General features: G+C 38.0%; 1 protein-coding gene across 1 annotated transcript in view; it reads left to right on the forward strand.

Annotated features, from left to right (window-relative positions):
* The first annotated feature begins 10,793 nt into the window (after window positions 1-10,793).
* Window positions 10,794-20,375, forward strand: part of LOC122514549 (latrophilin Cirl-like) — a 283,503-nt gene continuing 273,921 nt past the window's right edge. The window contains exon 1 of the mRNA XM_043631452.1: window positions 10,794-12,188. The gene's annotated coding sequence lies outside the window, so the exon portion shown is untranslated. The remainder of the gene's footprint in view (window positions 12,189-20,375) is intronic.

The following is a 20,375-nucleotide window of genomic DNA, read 5'->3' on the forward strand; positions in this document are numbered from 1 at the left end:
ACGATTCGACTAATTAAACAACGTACTATTTCGTAGGATCGAGTTAAAGATGAATGTGTGCCGTACCGTACGATTATAAAAAGGACACAATTTATGTGGCTTTTCATGCTCTGCAGATTTAACCGAGATGCTTACTTTTCGAGTAATTGCACGAATGAAGTTAAATGCCAGATTTAAACGACCACTTCGGGTAGGTGAAGCAGGTCATTTAAATACTAACACGAGCTAGTTAAATGTAATTGGGTTGATCCTACTTCCCCCTACGCTTTGTAACATTGTTTGGCTGTTACGCACCCGTAACTATATTTAACGTAAATAAATTGTATCTTATAATTAATTTATAGATTTTCATTTGTCCTGTTCCTGTAAGAAAATTACGGTTACTTGTATGCATGCATTTAATGCATAGTATTCGAACGAACTCATGAATTATTATCTAGAAAAAATAGAAAATACTTCGCGAAAACACACGTTGATCGTTTGAAAGGAGAAAGTAAAAGTAACTATAGGAAATAAATTTACATTCAGCAGACGCATGTAACGAGTATAAAAACGTAGACTATAAATTCGTACATTATGTGCTGCAGTAGTATCGACTATCTAAACTTGTCAGACACCCAGTACATCTATTCGCTTGCGTTCATGCGAGTGCTTTCATACGAACATCAACTGTGTACGGATCCCTATAGCTATGTGTCCCTCGTTCGAGCTTACTCTCGCTCTATTGTTTCTGTCCATCGATCTGCTTGCTCCGTGTTTGCCGGTGAACGCCATTTCGAAGCAGATTAGTAGTTTATGGATGATCGCCAACGATTTCCAGTATTCCGTCTCACTTTCCATACCATCGAACGAATTTCTAGTATCTCTTTGTCTCTGCGTCACGAAAAATACAAGCTTTTCTTATTGCTAAAGTAAATGACAATAGGCTAAGAAAAATAGTCGAGGATTCGAACAATAATAAAAAAATAAAAATAAAAAACAAAAAGATATAATAAATTTTCGTACTATATATATATATATTTTTTTTCGTACTATATTTTTCGTAAAATATATGAATTTGTCAAAATGAAAAATACTATTCTTTCTTTTTTTCCATTTCCCTTACATTAATTCACTTCTAAAGCATCGTAAATCGTTTTTGATCTCATTTGAAAAAGCAAAGAGTAATTTGCAAAGCGATTCGGTTAAGTGTACTCGAATAGCATAGACTACGTAAAGGCTATGCAGAGATTCTCCGATCGATCGTAACCCGCGCGGCAACTTAGAATCAACTGAATTATACTCCGTCTATGCCGATTTGCACGCCATCGACGCATTAGCTATTGGCAACGGATCGTAACTACCTCCGGGTAGCTCGCCGCATACTGCAAATCGCTTCCGTTACACTTTCCCCAAAATTTATAACGGAAGCACTCGCGGAGAGAGACCCGCGTACCGTTTGACCCTTTCTTTACCTTTCCCTTCTCCCTCCCTCTCACCCTTCGTCCCTCGTTTTAGAATCCAGCTCTCTTCTTCGTTTCTTCATTGCCAATCGGTACGATCGTCTGAATTTCTTCAAAATCCTGATTATGTTACGTATTATATTAGTTTTTAGTTATGATGACACCGTTTAGGAAAATAAAACACCCCGTGTATATATGTATTTGTTAATTTAAATTAGACAGAAACGGATGCAAGGACAGATCACTAAAACTCGAAATGAAATAAATTCGCAGAAGGGAAGTGCTAATTACTTTTGTAATTAATAATTGCGTCCGACTAGTGGAAAATTTGTCATTTATTTTTCGTGTTTGCGATTCAAAACGTTCTCATCGTATACTGGATTTAAATACGGAGTTTTAATAGAAAACGCCGTTCTGTTTTCCATAGATATAATCCTCTTCCTATTAAAGGAGGACATCTTTGGTGAGTCGGTACTTTGTCATTCGTGGTGTCTGTACGTTGCTTAGCACCCTCTTCTTCTCTCCTTCTTTCCCTTTCTCTCTCTCTCTCTCTTTCGTGACAGGTCAACGCATGCTCGGTTATAATAATGCGAACGATAAATCTTGTGGCATGGGAACGCGCGCCAGCGCAGTTCTAAATTATCTCCATCGACCGCGAAATCCCATAAAGATTGACAGTGGTCGACCACAGGCACTTATTGGAAATGAAATTTGTTGGTCGACGTCTCCCTGTCCTTTCTCTCTTTCTTTCTTTCTTTCTTTATTTTCTCCTTTTCTATTTTTCGATTTCTCTTTTACACCCCCCCCCCACCCCAACTTCAAATATGTAAGATGAAATCTTCCAATGGTATATGCGACACAACGCTCTCCTTGTTTTTTGAACGGACATGTTCTACTATTCTAGAAATAAAAATTAAAAAAAAGAAGAAAGAAAAATGAAATATACAGAAGTAGAGAAAGAAAAACAGAAAGAAAGGAGGAAGAGAAAGGAAGGAAGGAAGAAATTAACAAGTGGAAGCTTAACGGAGGATTCTTTTGACTTTTTCATTCGTGTAACATAATTATGTGAAAAGTAGGAAAAGTTTGACCGATACCATAAGTTATACTAACGTAGATCGCTTTATCGCGTACGAAAAGCGCAGCTCAAATATTTGTCGTCCTCGTAATCTTCATTCACCACTCGCTTGCATTACTCCCGACGCGTAGCATGGTAAATTTGCAACTCCGAACTTGTCGAGACGAGTAAGATAAACTATCGATCATGTAAAAACGTTTGTTTGCATATTTTCAAATCTAATTAAAAGTTTGTCATTTAAAGCATACTCCCTCGTTCTTTGCGCCTTTTTTTGAACGATGGTAAAAACACGGTACACGAGACACGTTTCACGGAATATATTATTTTGTCCATGTGAGTACATATACATAGAAATAAAATATATATGTCGGTATCTTAACGTTGCATAATAACACTATTTAACAAAAGCAATTTGCTTTAGTTTCTTAAATGTACTCATTTGATATGATGAAGTAATTTTCAATATTTCAAATAAACGAAATTGACTTGTTTATTTTGTATAAAAGAGATCGCTTATGATGTACAGTGACTCCGAAAAATTGGAATAATATCTAAACCGAGTTAACGAATAGGAGACGCCACAAATTTCATTTTTACAGTCGCGTTCGCTAACTCGTTTAGGAGGAAGTACGCTATCCGCCCTTCCGAGCTTTTTTCGTCAACGCTCTTATCTTAGGAATAAACTTGAAAGGAAACGAACAAACGACCCGATAGAATGCTTTCTTAGACGATAGAAGAGAAAAAAAGATCGACCGTTGAACTACTAATGGACAAAAGAATAGTCTAGCTTTTTATCGTTGAACAATTTCTTAGATCTTATTTATTTATCGGGGTCTACCGAATACTAATAGACGAAAATGTCTCTTCACTCGACCAACCATTGAGATTTTTCAATTTATTTCAAATCACAAGTGGAAAGAGAAAAGAAGATGTAACGAGGGTACAATTCACGAGCAATCCTTCGGTAATAGTACCGGCGTCGTAATACTATCTACGACGGGCTTCGAAATATATTCTCTAAAAAGTTGCGGAGAATGAGCTGAAAATGTAACCTCCCTGTTAAGTTTTCCCGGATAGCAGAGAAATTTCATTCCCTGGGTGGAAGATCCTTTTAGCCCTGTACTCTCCAGGCAAACGAAGTTTACAAACGAACGAAAATTCGATTTAGACTCCCATACATCATACAACCGTTCTTTCCTGTACGCTTCGTTCTCTCTCTCTCTCTCTCTCTCTATCTATCTATCTCTCTCTCTCCCTTTTTCTCCCTTCCGCCGTTCTCTTCTTCTTCTCGTCTTCTACTCTCGTTCCTACCTCTCCGTTCTATCATTTCGCATAGGAAATTCTCCGTAAAGCGAAGACCGTTCTTAGAATCACTGCGATGCAACGCTACGCAAAAGAGAATGAGGACGAACGAAGACGAAAAGGAAAACGGAAGAAGAAGGAGAAGAAAAAGAAGAAGTAGAAGTTGAAGAAAAAGAGAAACCGGCGACGTTGTCGACAACGGATATCTAATTTTTCTGTTTCAAAAAGTTTCGACTAGAGAGAGAGAGAGAGAGAGAGAGAGAGAAATCGATCGAAGGGCGTCGAACATTCCGCGAATTCTTCGCGGTGAAACGAAAACTCACGACGTATTGAAAGAGTCCGAAGGAAGACTCGATCGTTCTCGTATTTCCGCTCTACGACTCCGAACAAATCGGGAAACTGAATTCCACCGACGTAGAAAATCGACTCTTCGAAAATGGTATCGATCTAGAGACCGAACGTTTGTGGAAATATACGAAATATATATCGCTAACTTCGAGAATCGGAAATGTACTCGACTTCGGACGGACTCGGGAGAACTAAGAAAACTTTTCTGATGTGTTTGATCAACGGAGATCAACGATATCAAGATATTTCGATATATACTATATTTTTCTTAATAAATTACTAATCTAAAAATTGAATAAAGGAAAATGCGATAAAATATTGTGGGATGCGAGCACCTCCAGGCCAAACACTTAAATAGGCATTCGTGAGGAAATTGGACGGTGGGCCCTGGATAGCTCAATTGGTTAAAGAGCAGTCGCCCGGAAAGCGGAAGATCCGGGTTCGAGTCCCGGTCCAGTCTGTCCAACGGCCCAATTTTTTCACGAATCCTATAAATTGGGGGCTCAGCCGGGATGGAGGTTTGCTTTGTGTCACACTTCTACGACCGCGCAATAATTATGGAAAAATAATTAAAGTTGAACATCTATGAAAGAGAGGTTAGGCCGACATAAGAAGCACAGTGGCGACATGAACGATTGGCTGAGGAACTAGGCAAGGTTTTCCATCCTCGTGTAAGTTATACAGCGTTGGTGGTTAAAGTCTGTATTAAAGATCGAGGTTGTATTGGGAATAGCACCCTCGTGTAAGTTATACAGCGTTGGTTTAAGTCTGTATTAAAGATCGAGGTTGGACACAGGTTTTGGTTTGTCGGTTCGTTGGAAAAAGATCTAATGACGAACTTCGGGGTCGAATGTAAAGTTGCGGGGGGTAGAGTGTAGGATGCGAGCACCTCCAAGCCAAACACTTAAATAGGCATTCGTGAGGAGATTGGACGGTGGGCCCTGGATAGCTCAATGGTTAAGAGCAGTCGCCCGGAAAGCGGAAGATCCGGGTTCGAGTCCCGGTCCAGTCGGTCCAACGGCCGTATTTTTTCACGAATCCTACAATATCGATCAATTTTATCATACCATAATCCTTAATTCCACTCAACTCGATGCAAATACTTGCCAAACTACGTTTTATATTTTTTTCATAAATAAACCATATAAACGATACAAATGCTTCTGGTGAATAATCGAGGAGATTAATAAAACTTCGGATAAGATGTTGATTTTACCTATTGAGTTGATCCGTTTGATCCCTCCGCGAAAAGATAACGCGAAGTACCGACTAATTGGAGCAATTTTAATGCTCCCGTATTTGTTAGATACTAATCTCCACGTTGTAATCTTCTCGAAATAAAATGGAGCACATTTTTTAATCCGATATGCCGAGATATTCGACCTCCTCTGTATAGTATCTCTGTATCTTAGAAAATACTTGAGAAAGACGTTACGATCGTTACTATTTTACGATACATTTTATCTACTATTACCGAGCTTAGAGTCCGATCGAAATTTTATGAGGCTAGTTAACGTACTGGGCGTTAAATACGCAAATGACTAAAGGAAAGAGAGAAGAAGAGAGAGAGAGAGCGTGTGTGTGTGTGTGTGTGTGTGTGTGTGTAAAAGGAAGAAAAAAAGGAAGAGGAAAGTCTTACAGGTTAAAAACATGATTTAATAAACCATTTAGGGTTTACGCACAGTATACCCACTCGGTAAGAACATTTACAGTAGCCGAGTACGGTGTAGCACTTTTGTTAGTGCCGCGAAAAGCGAGAACCGAGTGATACGAGGCATTCCAAAGATAGCATAATTGCCGGCGCGTACAGAATCTTGTAAGATATGCGCCGTCGACTCGAATGACAGTGCTCGATCACTGTCAGATCGACGTTCCACGCCGGTGGAATACCGGCACGGTAAAAAGGCCTTCCTTTAAAGCTTCGCAAAAAGAATGAGAAGAAAAGATGGGGAGAAAGGGGAGGGAGTACGTAAACGGGAAGACTCGAAAGTCGATCGATTCTTCTTCGCGTCATTCCGATAAAGGAATTATCATTTTTCATTCGATTAATGGATCAACTGATATATGAACGAGATCGTTTACATGATATTATATCTTATTTTTTTCTAATCATTTATTAGAATATTCTCTATAATTTCTTTTTTATAATTAATTATGAAAATATACACGGTGCGCTCGAGCAATATTTTTAATGGATTTTTTTGTTTAATTTTGTTTATTAATATACCGTTTGATCTCAAACATTTGTTTATATTCGAGGTAAAAGATATAACTATGATTATAGTAATAGCTCTAGTATAATACAGTTTTTATAATATATACACGCTTATAATTTGAATATTTAATTTGGATATTAAAAAAATATAATGTGTAAAAGTTGGAAGCATCGAAAGATGAAGAGCGTCGAAAATTGATAATATTTCAATGATCGAAGACTCTACGAATTCTTCCTTATAATTGGTAGGCATTTGCATGCGATCTTTACACTTATTGAGGTTTATCCGCGCACCGCTTGCTCGCTCCTCCTGTCCGTTTTTTATCATTTATGCTGGACACACAACCGGCTGGTAGCACGCGATACCGGTTCGTCCTTCTCTCCCCCTCTTTCTCACTCTTATTCTCCCACCAAACGACTTTCCCCCTTACCTTCGACGCCAATGAGACTGCCATTTTGCGAACGGCATGGGTCGTTCAATGGAATTTTATGGTAAAATTTTATGAACTTAGTTTATGAAGTAATTTTATGTACTAATGACGAGAAACAGCTGCATGAAAATCATTGTGAGAGATAATTGTACGTGAAATAATTGTAGAGAATAGTTGTCGGATGGAATAAATAGATAATAATTGTTCGACATATTTTCTTCCTTCGCCTCTTCTTTTCCATTAGTCATCGTATCGATCGCGTTAAGCAGTACGAAAGTACACCTTCCTCGGGAACGATAGAATACGTTGGATTTTATTCGAAGAACAATTAATGTTGCCACTGCTTCGCGTTAGTACATGCCTTAGTAAGGCGCGACACGTGTTCGTTGTTGTTCGTAAATGCTACTCCCTGGCTCGGTTTTCCGTGAGAACGTTTACACATGACACACATAAATACTATTCCGCTCGACGCTCGAATCCTTCGAAATCTGTTAGCGGGAGAAGTAGATTTCCCTGTTAATCGCGAATACATTTTCTTTGAGCAACTATTTGTCGTAATTACATTACATTATAAGGAAAAGACGAAGCAAGAAAACGAGAGATAGGATAGATAGGAAGATCGCGAGAGGAAAGCTTCTGCTTTCAAGTTGGAAAGAGAAAGAGAAGAAATGATAAGAGAGGGAGATATAAAGGGTGTCCACCCTTCCTTCTCCTCCTCCTCCTCCTCCTCCTCCTTGCTACCATCCTCATCGACTCTCGTTCCGCCGTCGAACATCGACCAACGTGGAACGATGAAGAATCGTATTATCGTTGAGCATTGCTCGACGATTAAATACGCCATTAAATCATTTCCGCTCGATTAGGAAGCGCGGAAAATTCATTTCGCGACGAAACAATGTGCGCAATTTGCTAGATAACGAACAAAGAACAATTAATTCAGTCTATCGTCCTTTCGTTCTTGCATTCGTGTAAAATAACCGAGTGTAGGTACCCCTTCCCCTTCCCTTCCTTCCTTCCATTTGATAATTTCGAACGAACTCGAGGAAAAACTTCCTTCCTTCCTTCCTTCCTTCCTTTCCATTTCGTTCTCCTACATCGGTAGAAAACCGATTTTCTCGAACGAGTTGTTTGAAAATACCTACGCGCATCATTTCTACTCGCTCGTGCGTTACCTAGTTCAAATTCTACCTACATGAATAAATTCAATCCTATCACGGGCATGCTAATTTCATACAAGATTCTAGGCTCGACGAGAGCAATACGAGAACGAACTCATCTACATAACACGTAGTCGCTTACGCTTTTGAGAGTATGTGCGTAGAGAGAGTGAACAAGTGGGGCAAAGGGTGAGGGGAAAGGGAGAAAGGGGGTTGGTCGGAGAAAGAGAAGCGAAGTAGAGACGAGAGAAGGGTCAAACTAGAGAGAAACGCGAAGTTCGCTTCGTTTACCTTTCGAAGCTTTTAGGCCAGAAGCTTTAGGCGCCGTAAAACTCTCGCATCGTTCGTTGAGAAAAAACAAGCCAGATAGAAAGAAAATAGTCAATGTTGAAGAAAGAGTGAAAACATTCGAACGTTCGTCCAGTGAAAAGTTCCGAAATATTAGTTCTGTCGTCAAACGATAGAAGTTGGGCCACGGACTTTCGAAATATATTCCTTCTATACCTCTCCCTTTTTACCTCTTTCATTCCTTTTCTCTTTCTCTTTTTCTTTTTCTTTCTTACATGTCACCCTTCTCGTGGGAGCGTGCGAAGCAATAGAAATTTTATGACGCCGTACCACTTTCCCCTTTCCATCGTTGTTTCGAGAGCTTCAAACATCTTCACAAAACTGATCACATATGCGTCCTCTAAGATCGATACGACCGATTGGATAAAGAAAGGATACTATTCAAGAATGACTCCCAATCGATTCGACCTAAATTTTACTCGTTTCCTGGGATTGTGTTGAAAGTGTACAACTATATGATACAAAATAAAGTATGATGACTCAACTAGATAGAATATTTATATTTATAGCCGTTATTCCGCTCGTTCACACATTGCTAGATGTTAATTAAAATAATTCATTTTTTATTAAAATATTATTAATGACATTTTATATTAGTAAATATTATAGAAAATCTATATACGATAAATATAATAAATATATTACAAATATTATAAAAGAAAAGCTTACAGATTTATATATTAGTATAAATATATTTATCTATGGTTTTTCTTTTAAGGAATTCTTTGATGCATCTTTCAAGAAAATGTAGTCGCCATATGCGATTTAGGCATCCGAATAACTCGTGGTTTCGAATCGAATCTTGACGACGAATTTAGTTATCCGGAATCGATTCGTCTTCGTTAACGAATTCGTAATCAACTTCGATCGTCCGAAAGCGACCATTTGAAATTTCACGAGCTTCCTTCTAACGGAAATAATTGGAAGAATTGTTTGGAATCAAGTGTTAAAGGAGATGGAAAAAATAAGAGAGAGAGAAACTATACATTAACTATTATTACTCTTACTCGTTTCCATTAATTAGAAGTGATGTTTAAAAAAATTAATTTGGACAAGAAAAAATAATATTCGTCAAAGTCTTTCGCGACTTTCGAATCGATTTTCCGAACGCTCGAGTTATCGAATCGAAAGGAAAACTAATAAAATATGTATGCTATTTCACCGGTAAACCTTCTATTTTTAGTTCACGTGCGAGAAGGAAAGCATCGACGAAGGTAAAAGTCAAATAAACTCGCATAGAATATGAAAATTGGATTATAATTGAAAAATCACGCGAATTCTTCGTCATAAAGTTATAACAGAGTGAAAGTATACATTCATTTTTATTTTAAAGAATATTTCAAGATTGTAGACGTGCGCATAAAGTATGATTGTAGGAATGCTCGATGAAAAGTGATCGAAAAAAAAAAAGAGGAAGATATAAAGAAAATGAGAAGAAAAATTAGTATTAATTAAACATAATATATAAAGCAATAAACTTTCTCACAAATATTATATTACGAATTAGAAAATAGTAACACAGTCATATAAATCCATACTATTTATATATAATCCAAACAATGAACAATTATTATTTAAACGAATCTCTAAAGTTGCAAACAATTTACAAATAGTCGATCTCCAACACACACACACACACCCACGCTTATATCCGTCGAAATATTTTAATAGTATAAATTTAATTATTTTAGAAATAAAATCTAAAAAGAGACAAAAGTAAAGAATGAAAATAAGAGATGTAGGATATGACAAGTAAAGTACTCCGTGCAAGGAAGTAGGTAAAGGCTTGCACTCGATTGGCGTGAAGCGGTGTCGAGCGGGCGTCGCACCCCCCTCGAGACAGACGGCCACTGTGGCAAAGAACGAGAACACTGATACTAAACCGCGATCGGAGTTGCTCCGAACGACAGTTGAACGAAAGTGTGTTCGGAGGCTGGATCACGTCTGCTATGCCATGGAACACGGAGAGCAGCAACGTGTGTTACGCTTTCTCTCTCTCTCCCTCTCTCCCTGTACACGCGATATAGGCTCCTGTCGTTGATTTGGAATCCCTCTTTCACTCTCGCTCTCTCTCCTCCCTCCTCTCTCTCGCGCGAGAGAGAGTTCTCTCAGCAAGCGTAGTTCGCGGATTCGCGATCGATCATTCTCGGCGATTCCAAGCTGCGAGAGGGAGTGAAGAGAGGAGTCAAGAGGAAGGAAGAAGAGGAGCCCGCGTATAGGAAAACGCGCGCATACGCGACGCCGCGCCGCCGGTTCGTTGAAACTCCAAGGATCCAGTCTCGATCGGTCCACGGATCCAACCGCGCCGTTCCGTTGCTCCACGTATTTTGTCCTGGCCTCCTCCTAAGTGATATCTGTGTTTTCAAAAACAAAAAAAAACAAAACAACTTTTCAAGTGCCCGTTAGATTTTATTTACTTTCACCCCCTATATACGTTTTCGTTTCCTTTTCTTTTATTTTAATCGTTTAATCGTACACCCCCCCACTCCCACCCCACCCGCATTGTCATCGTCATAGTTTTTCTCTACGCAACTATAGAAAAGGAATGGATATTAAAAAAGTGACAGGTGCATCAGCGTTGTCGCCGTCGTCGTCGTCATCGTCAACATTTGAACATCATCGTCGTCGTGGTCGATCTTCCGAAGGGTAGAACGATTTCGAATAGCACCTTTTTCTCGAGGACCATTCGTGGTCGCGAGAACAACGTCCTGACGCGTATCGCGTATCCTTCAATGGAGAGGAAAGGTTAGAAAGAGAGAGAGAGAGAGAGAGTGTGTGTGAGTGAGTGAATGAGTGATCGGAGAGAAGGAGGGAACGAATGGATGGATAGATCTCGTTACGATTGAAACTCTGAGTATCCGAAAGAGAAAAGGGGAAAAGAGAGAAAGAAAGAGAGAAACAGAAGGTAAAGGAGGGTCATCGTGCGTATTTAGAGAGGTGTGTAGAATCATCGTGTACAGGTGCTGTGTGTGCCTCGAATCAGTGCTCTTTGGTAACATCATGATCATGCGACGCGAGTGCGATCGAGTACTCTCGAGTGCTACCGAGTGCGTTTCGAGTGCGAGATACTTCGGGATTATCGTAGAACCACGCGAACGGGCACGCGTACGATCGCCATTGAAGTTGATAGCAACGGCAAAAACAACGAGCATGACGATGACGACGATAACAATAGGAAAGACCACATGTTTTCAGGAGTAGGACCTATATACACCGACATAATCAACGTACTCCTAGTGGCCGGACTTGGACTCCTATATAAATACACGCATACGTATATATATATACATGTGTATTTACATATATGTATATGTATATAGACAGCTGGGGAGGAAAAACGAAACGTATTGGAGCGTTGGTAGAACGATAGTAGTCTGGCAACCTTACCGCGAACGGTAAACCTTTCGATTGTATAGTAGCATCGACTACAACGCGTTGTTGTGCTCTGCCAGGGGCAAATTAATCCGGCGTTACGTACACGTGGACATCAACCATCAACGAACAGCACCTACGTACGTTTGTACGCGTGAGTTCAGATCGCATTCGAGCTACACCGGTAATTACCGTGTGGTCTGCACGACCGGTCGCTTCCGGTCGATCGACGAGACAAGCCGAGCTACCCTAACGACGAATTCATCGTTCTTCAGGATTACGAACAGTGCTTATTCGCAGCGATATTTTTCTATATTGTTCTTTCTTTTTTCTTCTTTTTCTTTTTTTTTTCTTCGTTTATCACATTCGATGTCGTCGATCGAAGAGAAATTTTCATATTTTCACGAACTATAGTGAAAAGTGGAAGGACGAAGATCTTATTCGTTTAATCTCGATAGGAAATCTTCGAAGTTTGGATCCCGCGAATTCTCTTGAAAGGTGAGTTATCTTGATTTTTAAACTCGCCTACGCGTATAGGATGTGTGCATTCTTCTTTTTCCTCTTGTTTTTCTTCTTATCTTCGTAGAGGAGAGAAGAAGGAGGAGGAAAGAAGAATGCATTGCTACCGGCAGTGCCTGTCGCCGACAAATCCTCGAAATCGAATTTTCCGACGACGAGGGTCCGTTCGAAAGAACGGAGAAACTGGATCTTCGAATAGCGAGACGTATATACGTGTACGTGTATGTGCTTGCGCGGATGTGTATGTGTATATAAAGCGCGTAAGAAAAAGAAAGAAAGAGAGAATTCGAGTAAAAGTGTGAAAACGAAAGATAGAAATGCTTTTCTATAAAATAGTCTTTAGAAAACGGAAGAAGAAAACGTAAAAACGTAACGATTTTCTGTGCTCCCACTCTGAAATTTACTCTCGTGCGATTTAGCAAATTGAAAACGTATGACGGATCGTAACGGGAGGTCCTTGGATTTTCCTAAAGATCGTCCATCAATATGGGATACAATTTTTTTCTGAAAAAACAATGAAAACGTTTTAAATTTCATTGAAAAAAAAAGCAACGTTTAATATTTGATGGAAGAATTTTATCAAAATTAGAGATACGAAAATATCTCTGCTACAAATTACAATAGAATCATGAATATATCTCGTAGAACGCAAGGTAAATGATTCATACCCGGACTTATGATTATTATTTCTTATCAAAAGCGTTTACTCCCCCAAATATTTCGTTACAAAAATCATGAAAAATACTAAATATATAATATGATATGAACAAAATAAATTGATAATAAAAATAAATGCGTAGTCAGAGATAAGCGAACATATTCGGAAAGGAAAAATTCTTTCAAGCTTCTCGGAGTTCTATTTCCTTATCTGGAGGCGTTCGTGCATACATATCCGTTATATATACGTCGTCCGTCATCCCCGCGAATAGTGAAAAGCGAAAAGGTTATCGCAATATACCGCCGCGAATACGCTCCATAGAGTTTTGGACCGTCCGTCGAAATGCGTGATATTGACGTCGCGGCAAGCTGTGCGAGTGTCGATAAGCAAAAGGGTCATAAAACGAAGAACGAGGAGGAAACATCGCGCCAAGATTTTCCTCTTCCATTTCTCTGTTTCTCACCCTCTCTCATTTTCTCTCTCTCTTTCTTTTACAACAAATTTATCTAGAATTTCTCGTTGAAGTTATCTCTGACTAAACGAAAGACCGACTAACAATAAGCTCGCGGAAACGTATCTCGAGAGAAAACGTATGAAACGTTACGTGTAATGGTTCTTACGTTTAAATCGTCTCATGAAAGAGAGAAAGAGAAAGAGAGTAAGAGAAATACAGAAGAAGAGAGGGTGCTGCTATTGCACCTCGTTTCAGGCCGTACGAGCTACGGAGACAAAATTGCACCATTTTCCTAAATGGATGGTACCTACCAACGGAAGCAATACACAGACCCTATGAAATTATAAGGGATATATCACGAGTCGCAGTATACGGAGAAAGGACTGAGACATCTTACCTTGTTCACGGTTTCCTTAGTGTTCCTCAGAGACGAAACTTGCTTGGGTTGATGCATACCAACGCGTAGGAAGATCAAGCAAATTATCGTGCAACGGGTATATCTATACGTGACATTTTCTCGCAATCGGAACTTTTCGACCTTCGACCCTTTGGATATTCATCGAGTATCTCTTCTCAAAGAAGTGTAATAACTAGCGTCAGTTGTATTGTATCCATGTACGATGCCTTTCTCTTTTCTCGACTAATATTCTTCGAGATTTATCGAAGAAAGCGAAGCATTAGAAAATCCTGTTCAAATTTAAAGCTTACCGAACACCAGTTAACCCTTTGCACTTTTTTCTCATTTTTTTTGTCTCTTTCTTCAAATGAGATATCTTTTTAAATATTTATATTTCATACGACTATATAATAAAACTTTCATTTATTTGACATCATTTATTTTAGTAATCATACGATAATATATTTTGTCATAAAACATTTGTCATAAAATGCCGCCAATAAAATGAAACCTTAATTGAAGCCATTTTAATTGATTAAACGTATATACGAAAGATTAATTATCTGTCATGTATATTAAGAAAATACATGTCAGAGTAAATAAACCAAAAAGCTTGAATAAAACTGAAGTATTCGGTTTTCCGAATTATTAAATCCCTACATTCGAAAAACGATTTAACTTAAGAACTTTGGTTGTTCTCACGAACACGGTGTTACCATAACGAAGAGAGAGAATTTCAGCTAGAAAAGACTATTAATTTAGTAAGAAGGCGCCGGTTCCGATCTTCCTACGATCGAAAGAGAAGACTCGTGCCTCCTGGTGTTAAGCCGCACCTCTAAACGCGCCCGGAGCACCTCCTTTTCTTTTCTAGTCTTTTATTTTTCCTCATGACTACCGATGCGAGCTGGAAACTGGTTTTGGAATTCCCTCTTCCTCCGTGTAACATGTTATCTCGTGGTCCTCATCCTCGGTGACGGTCGAGAAAGAAAGAGAAAGAGAGAGAGAGAGAGAGAGAGACAGATAGACAGACAGAAAGAGAAAAAAAGAGGGAGAAAGAGGAGAGAGAGTAAGAGAGCTCGATCGAATCCTCTTCTCCTCTTTACCAGCCGCGTTTCGGATCTTTCTTTTATTTTCGAGCTTCTATCTCGGCGAAAAATCTATGTCAACCGACATGTTGACACGTGTTCGAAGGTATACCGCGAGAAGAGTAGAGGAACGTGACTGGCAGAAGAGAAAGAGAGAGAAAGGAAGAGGATTCGAGGTAGAACGCCGTGGAAGTTGGGTTACTGGCATGCAGTGTCGGATTTCGTTGTGTCCGAAGAAAGAAAGGCGGAACGAGAGAGGAGCGGCGCGAAAAAGAAAAAAGAGAGACGAACCAACAGAGAGAGAGAGAGTGAGGAAGAGAGGAAGGGAGGGAGAAAGAAAGAACTCTCAAGGTGTGCACGCACACGCTTGTAACACGCATGCTCGAGTTACAGCCGTCTCATGAATCAAAACTATTTGAGAAGGGAGTCTGCTGGAGAAAGATGGTTCGAAAACTTACGTAGGTATACCCAACTTACTTTGCTGGACTCGCTCTATATGGAAGCAGGAGGTCATGTCGCGCGGTAGCTATCACGATCACGAGATATAAATTAAATTTTATTGTGACGCGAGCCGTCCGTCGACGTTATCTTCGAATCTGACTTTGGCCACCCCGCAGAGTCCTCTAAACCATTCATCCACCACTCGTATTTTCAGATTCTAACCCATTTTCATTTTTGTCTCTATATACTTTCTTCTTTCTCTCACGTTTATATGTGTGACATTTCACAATTAATTAATATCAACTATATGAGTATTTTTGAAGTTATACTTCTTTTGGCGCGTTGGGGAAAATGTAATGGGGAGTGATTTTGTTCCGAGCGTCTGGAAAAACGACACCATGAAGTTTGTCAGTATTTACGAAGCGCGGCAAAGCGATTTCAAGTATACGGCATGAAGTTGTCTCCTCTTCTTCCCCCTTTTTTCTCAAGCGGGTCTCCCATCCAAATACTAATCGTAATCAGCGCTGCTTTACTTAAATGATCGAGCGAGAACTAATGCTGTAACCGCGCCATGGCTGTTGACGCATAAAATATTTCGATATATCTCCCTTATATTTAGTGTGGACCGATGGAAAATATGTTTCCTTTCTTTTTTTTGTTAAGTAAATAAATAATAATAATTAGTTGCTTATGTTCTCATACTTCCAATCCAATATTTTTTTGAAGTTATTTTTGAGGTTATATTCGTTTCGGTACGCCAAAGAAGTATAACTTCTTACGTGCGTACATAAGTAAACACACCAGTTTTTATTTTATTCTTTCTTATATATATATATAATAATAATTATTCTTTTTTAAGTTATTTTTTTTCTTTGAAGTTGTTTTTTGAAGTTATTTTTGAGGTTATTGAGGTTATGTTCGTTTTGGTACGGCCAAGAAGTATGACTTCTTACGTGCGTACATAAGTACACACACCAGTTTTTTTTTTTTTTGATTCTTCTTCTTTCCAATATCATTCTACGTTTGAATTTTCGTAGATGTTAATATTATAATTGTTGATATTCTTCGAGATATGAACAAATGTATCGAGAAAGTGAATGAACTTAAACATTTAATTTTTATTCTATTCGATTGAAATCACAATGGAAAATAATAAAAAAGGGATAGAGAAAGTAAGAAACGAATAGAATCGATCGTTCTAGGAAGAATCCGAAGGTAGAACCGATTAACGGACACGGATCTCTTCGAATACCTCGATAATTTCTAAGTCACGAATCCCTCCTCCTCCTCCTCCTCCTCCTCCTCTTGCTGCACTCTACGCGAAATAATTGTGCTCTGTTCTCTACCTTAATGCCAACTATTTCATTCTTTCTTTCTTTTTGTCTTTCTTTCTTTTTTATTTACCTTCGCAAAACCCATTTTCTCTTATTTTCTATGTACTGGGAAAACGATGTAATTAAATTTTATTCATACATATAAATTTGTATCATATAATTCGATATATAATTTTCCACGATACCTTTGTATTTTTAAAACACTTAACTAAACATATTTCAATAATAATAAATTGATAAAAGAAATAAATTCGATAATTGGCTTTTGTTACACTTATATACAATATCTCATAATCGTTGCTCGAAATTATAATCGTCTGATTATACGATTATTATTATTATTTTGATTAATAATTGAAAATAAATAACGCGAGAACTAAATGTGAAATTTACAATTTATCAATAACCAATATTGATATATAACAGAAAAGTATTGAACTTTTGTTTTACTATTGATTACTTGATTTAAAAAAACAAGAAAGTATGCGAAAGGTAAATAAACGTTTAGGATGTTAGAGAAGAGTTGCTATAAGCGTAACAAAGAAGCGAATAACAAGAGGAATGGTACATCGATAAGCGAAGAAAGACAAGCTATTATCCATGCTTATAGGGTTCGAGAATCAACCGACTCGATTCAAGAGACGGTAATACGGAAGCGAAACGTGCTGTCTTCGTGCGGCTCGTGTGTTCGGGTCAACCATAATAAAAGTAATTCTTCCGTCGAAGTAAGTCGACGTGGTCGAGAATGCAATGTTTTCCTTTCGTACTCTTCTATTCTATTGCTATTACATCTCTTATTGTTAGTTATGTACTATACTTATATGTATATGTATATGTATGTATGTATGTAGTTAGTTAAATATAGTATATACATATACATACCATACATACGTACCAGTAAATTAATATTCGCGAGTAGGCGGTTAAACGTGCACGATGAAAAGTAGGTTCCTTGTTCGAGCTCTTTCCCCTTCCACGTTTTCTGATTCATCCGATGGATGTATTATCATCTCGAAGGAGAGAGAAAAAAAGAAAATGAAAGAGAGAGAGAGAGAGGAGAGAGACAATAAGAATGTGAATGTGACTGAAGCTAATCGAGCGATTCTTCTTGCGTAGTTTTCCCTTTCCGTCGAATTTTTTCTTTTGTAAAAAAACTCATATGTGGTGGCGCGCGTTCGAGAACACACCGACGTTTCGTCACTGTACTCCTTACCCTGCACGAGTCATTAACTCAGAAAGGCACGATTACTTCGCGAGCAGGACAATGGAAACGCCTACGTATATATTAACACCGTATACGTGTCATTCTACACTTACATACGTACATATACACCTTACTAACGTTTATAAAGCTGTATGGTAACATAGTGTACGTCAACGTTTGACACAATTTCGCTTTACCGAAACGTCGATTCGCTTTTCTATTTTTTTTTCAAGAAAAACGTATAACACTCGTGATTCGTTCAGCCGCACTCTGTCACGTAACAACGGACAAAATTGTAGAAAGTTTGAATGAATAATTGATAAAATATCTCGGTTTTTATTTCTATCAAAATCCTACGAATTTTACAAATTATTCTATTTTTATGAAATGAAAAAATGTTTCAGGAAAAATGTAGTGTATAGCTTGTAACAGAAAAATCGATATAAATTTATTTAGTTTTTTTTTTTTTTTTTTTTTTTTTGAAAATAGGAAATTGATTGAAAAAGATTGAAGCGTGAATATATATATATATAAAAATCAAAGAACAAAAAGCAAAGAAAAGAGAAATAGGAGAAAAATTACCAACAAATCGATACATTTTTCTCGATGCAAGAGAAAAAGAAAAACGAATGATAAGAACGAAGGTGATGTTGACGTCGACGATGATGATCGGAAACACGAACGACGCGTTCTCGGTTGTGGTCGTTAACCGTGTGCGGCTTATGCAACGAGCACGTAGCTTCCATTATCTTTCGCACATACAGTGCCATGCGAACTGCCGGATGTATAACAACGTATGTATGTATGTATATATGTATATATGTACGTATATACGATGAGTCGAGTTTATTGAATCGACGAGAGACGAACTCGAACATGAAACAAAAAGAATAAAGAAAGAGAAAGATAGAGAGAGAGAGAGAGAGACAGAAAGAATATCACAACGCGCCGTAATTAGATACTTCAAAAGTTTTCATTATAATAATTTCGCGAGCGTAAAAGAAGAGTCGTGCCTTGTGAACTGTGTTATCGAAAGGGCATTGTTTTTTAAGACATATCAGTGAACCGTTTCTACCTATCTACGGAACAATAACTCGTCGGTATTATTGGCTTTCAACATCACCACTCTCATATCGCATTGCCAGACTTCGTTCGATTCGTTCGAGTGCTTTTTTTTACAACGAATATCGATTTTATTCGAATCTCTATACATACGCAAATAGATACATATACTTTTGACGTTGAACGAGTTGATTTGATACTTCTCCAAGCTTCCTCTTTTTCTCCCTTATTTTCATATGAAATTCTTTGAAATATTATTTATCCACTTTGTTCATCTTGGGAAATCTTAAAACGATTTCTTATTCCCATAAATTGCAATAAACGATTTACAATTGTAAATAGTATACGCAGTCTCGTTTTATAATAATTTACGCTACTTCGATATAATTCAACCTTGTTGCCTATTGAAACGTATTAAAATTAGTAGGAACGACCTCAATGATACAAAATTTCCATTTCCTTTACGCTAGGAAGCCAGCTAAAGGTGAAACGTGATGAGTTCTATATCTGGAAATTCATCTGGCCAAAAGCAACGAAACCAAGCAGGGCAGCGTAGAATTTACATTACCGATACGCAAACTGCGTCAAACGAAACACGGGAAAATGTTTTTCCGGTGTATATACAACGAAAGTTCCTAAATATATATATATGTATATATAGTATATACAAACGTATATATAATACACGTTTGTATTTGGTACGCACCTGTGCGAATAGATACGCGTTTATTTCACGTTTGCACGGCTACATCTCTGAGTAGTGCGGTTGGAAAATGCGATGTGGCCAGACGAGAGTGGATGAGGCCCAATCATTCAATTAAATCTGTCCTATACGATCCTCTTGATACGATTTTATCTAATAAAGCTGATGCCATGCATGCCTTTAATATAGCCGTGACAAATACTACATTTGACTCCGTTTCGTCCAATATCGACGTAGTCCGAATAGCATATACATATATATATAAGCCAATATTAATAGGATTTAGATTTTATTTTATATCTCAATCCATGTATATTTACATAAAATATTGTTTGGTTGTTTTAAATAATCTAGAGAAAAAAAAGTGAGTCCCCAAATGATTCGTTCGTAAAATATATTGTCAATGTATTTGATTATTTCAATTTGTACATAACCGAATACAATATAGGTAGATGGGATATAAGAAAAAAGAAGATCCTTTTTACGAAGGGCAAAGGGCAAAAGGCTACTTACTATAGCTCTTTTTCTTTCTTTCACTCGATGAAAGTCTATTCTTCTTGTTTTTTTTTTTCTTTTTTTTTCTTTCTTATGTTCGGCAAGATTCTAACATCTCGGTTGAAGCCGAGTATATGAACGTATCTTGGAGCTCTCAAATTCGTTTCGTAATCGCTTTTGATCGAGCAACTTCTGATGGATGACTCGCGTCAAGTAAACGCATCGATGCCCTTCGCTGGAGATATATTTCTTATTATTGATCGAACAACGCCGACGCAGACTTCTTTAATAAACGAAATGATCGATCGTACTCCGAGATCTTATACGTAACGT

This window comes from Polistes fuscatus, unplaced genomic scaffold (assembly GCF_010416935.1).
Source record: "Polistes fuscatus isolate 324 unplaced genomic scaffold, CU_Pfus_HIC Scaffold15, whole genome shotgun sequence".
Taxonomy (NCBI): Eukaryota; Metazoa; Arthropoda; class Insecta; order Hymenoptera; family Vespidae; genus Polistes; species Polistes fuscatus.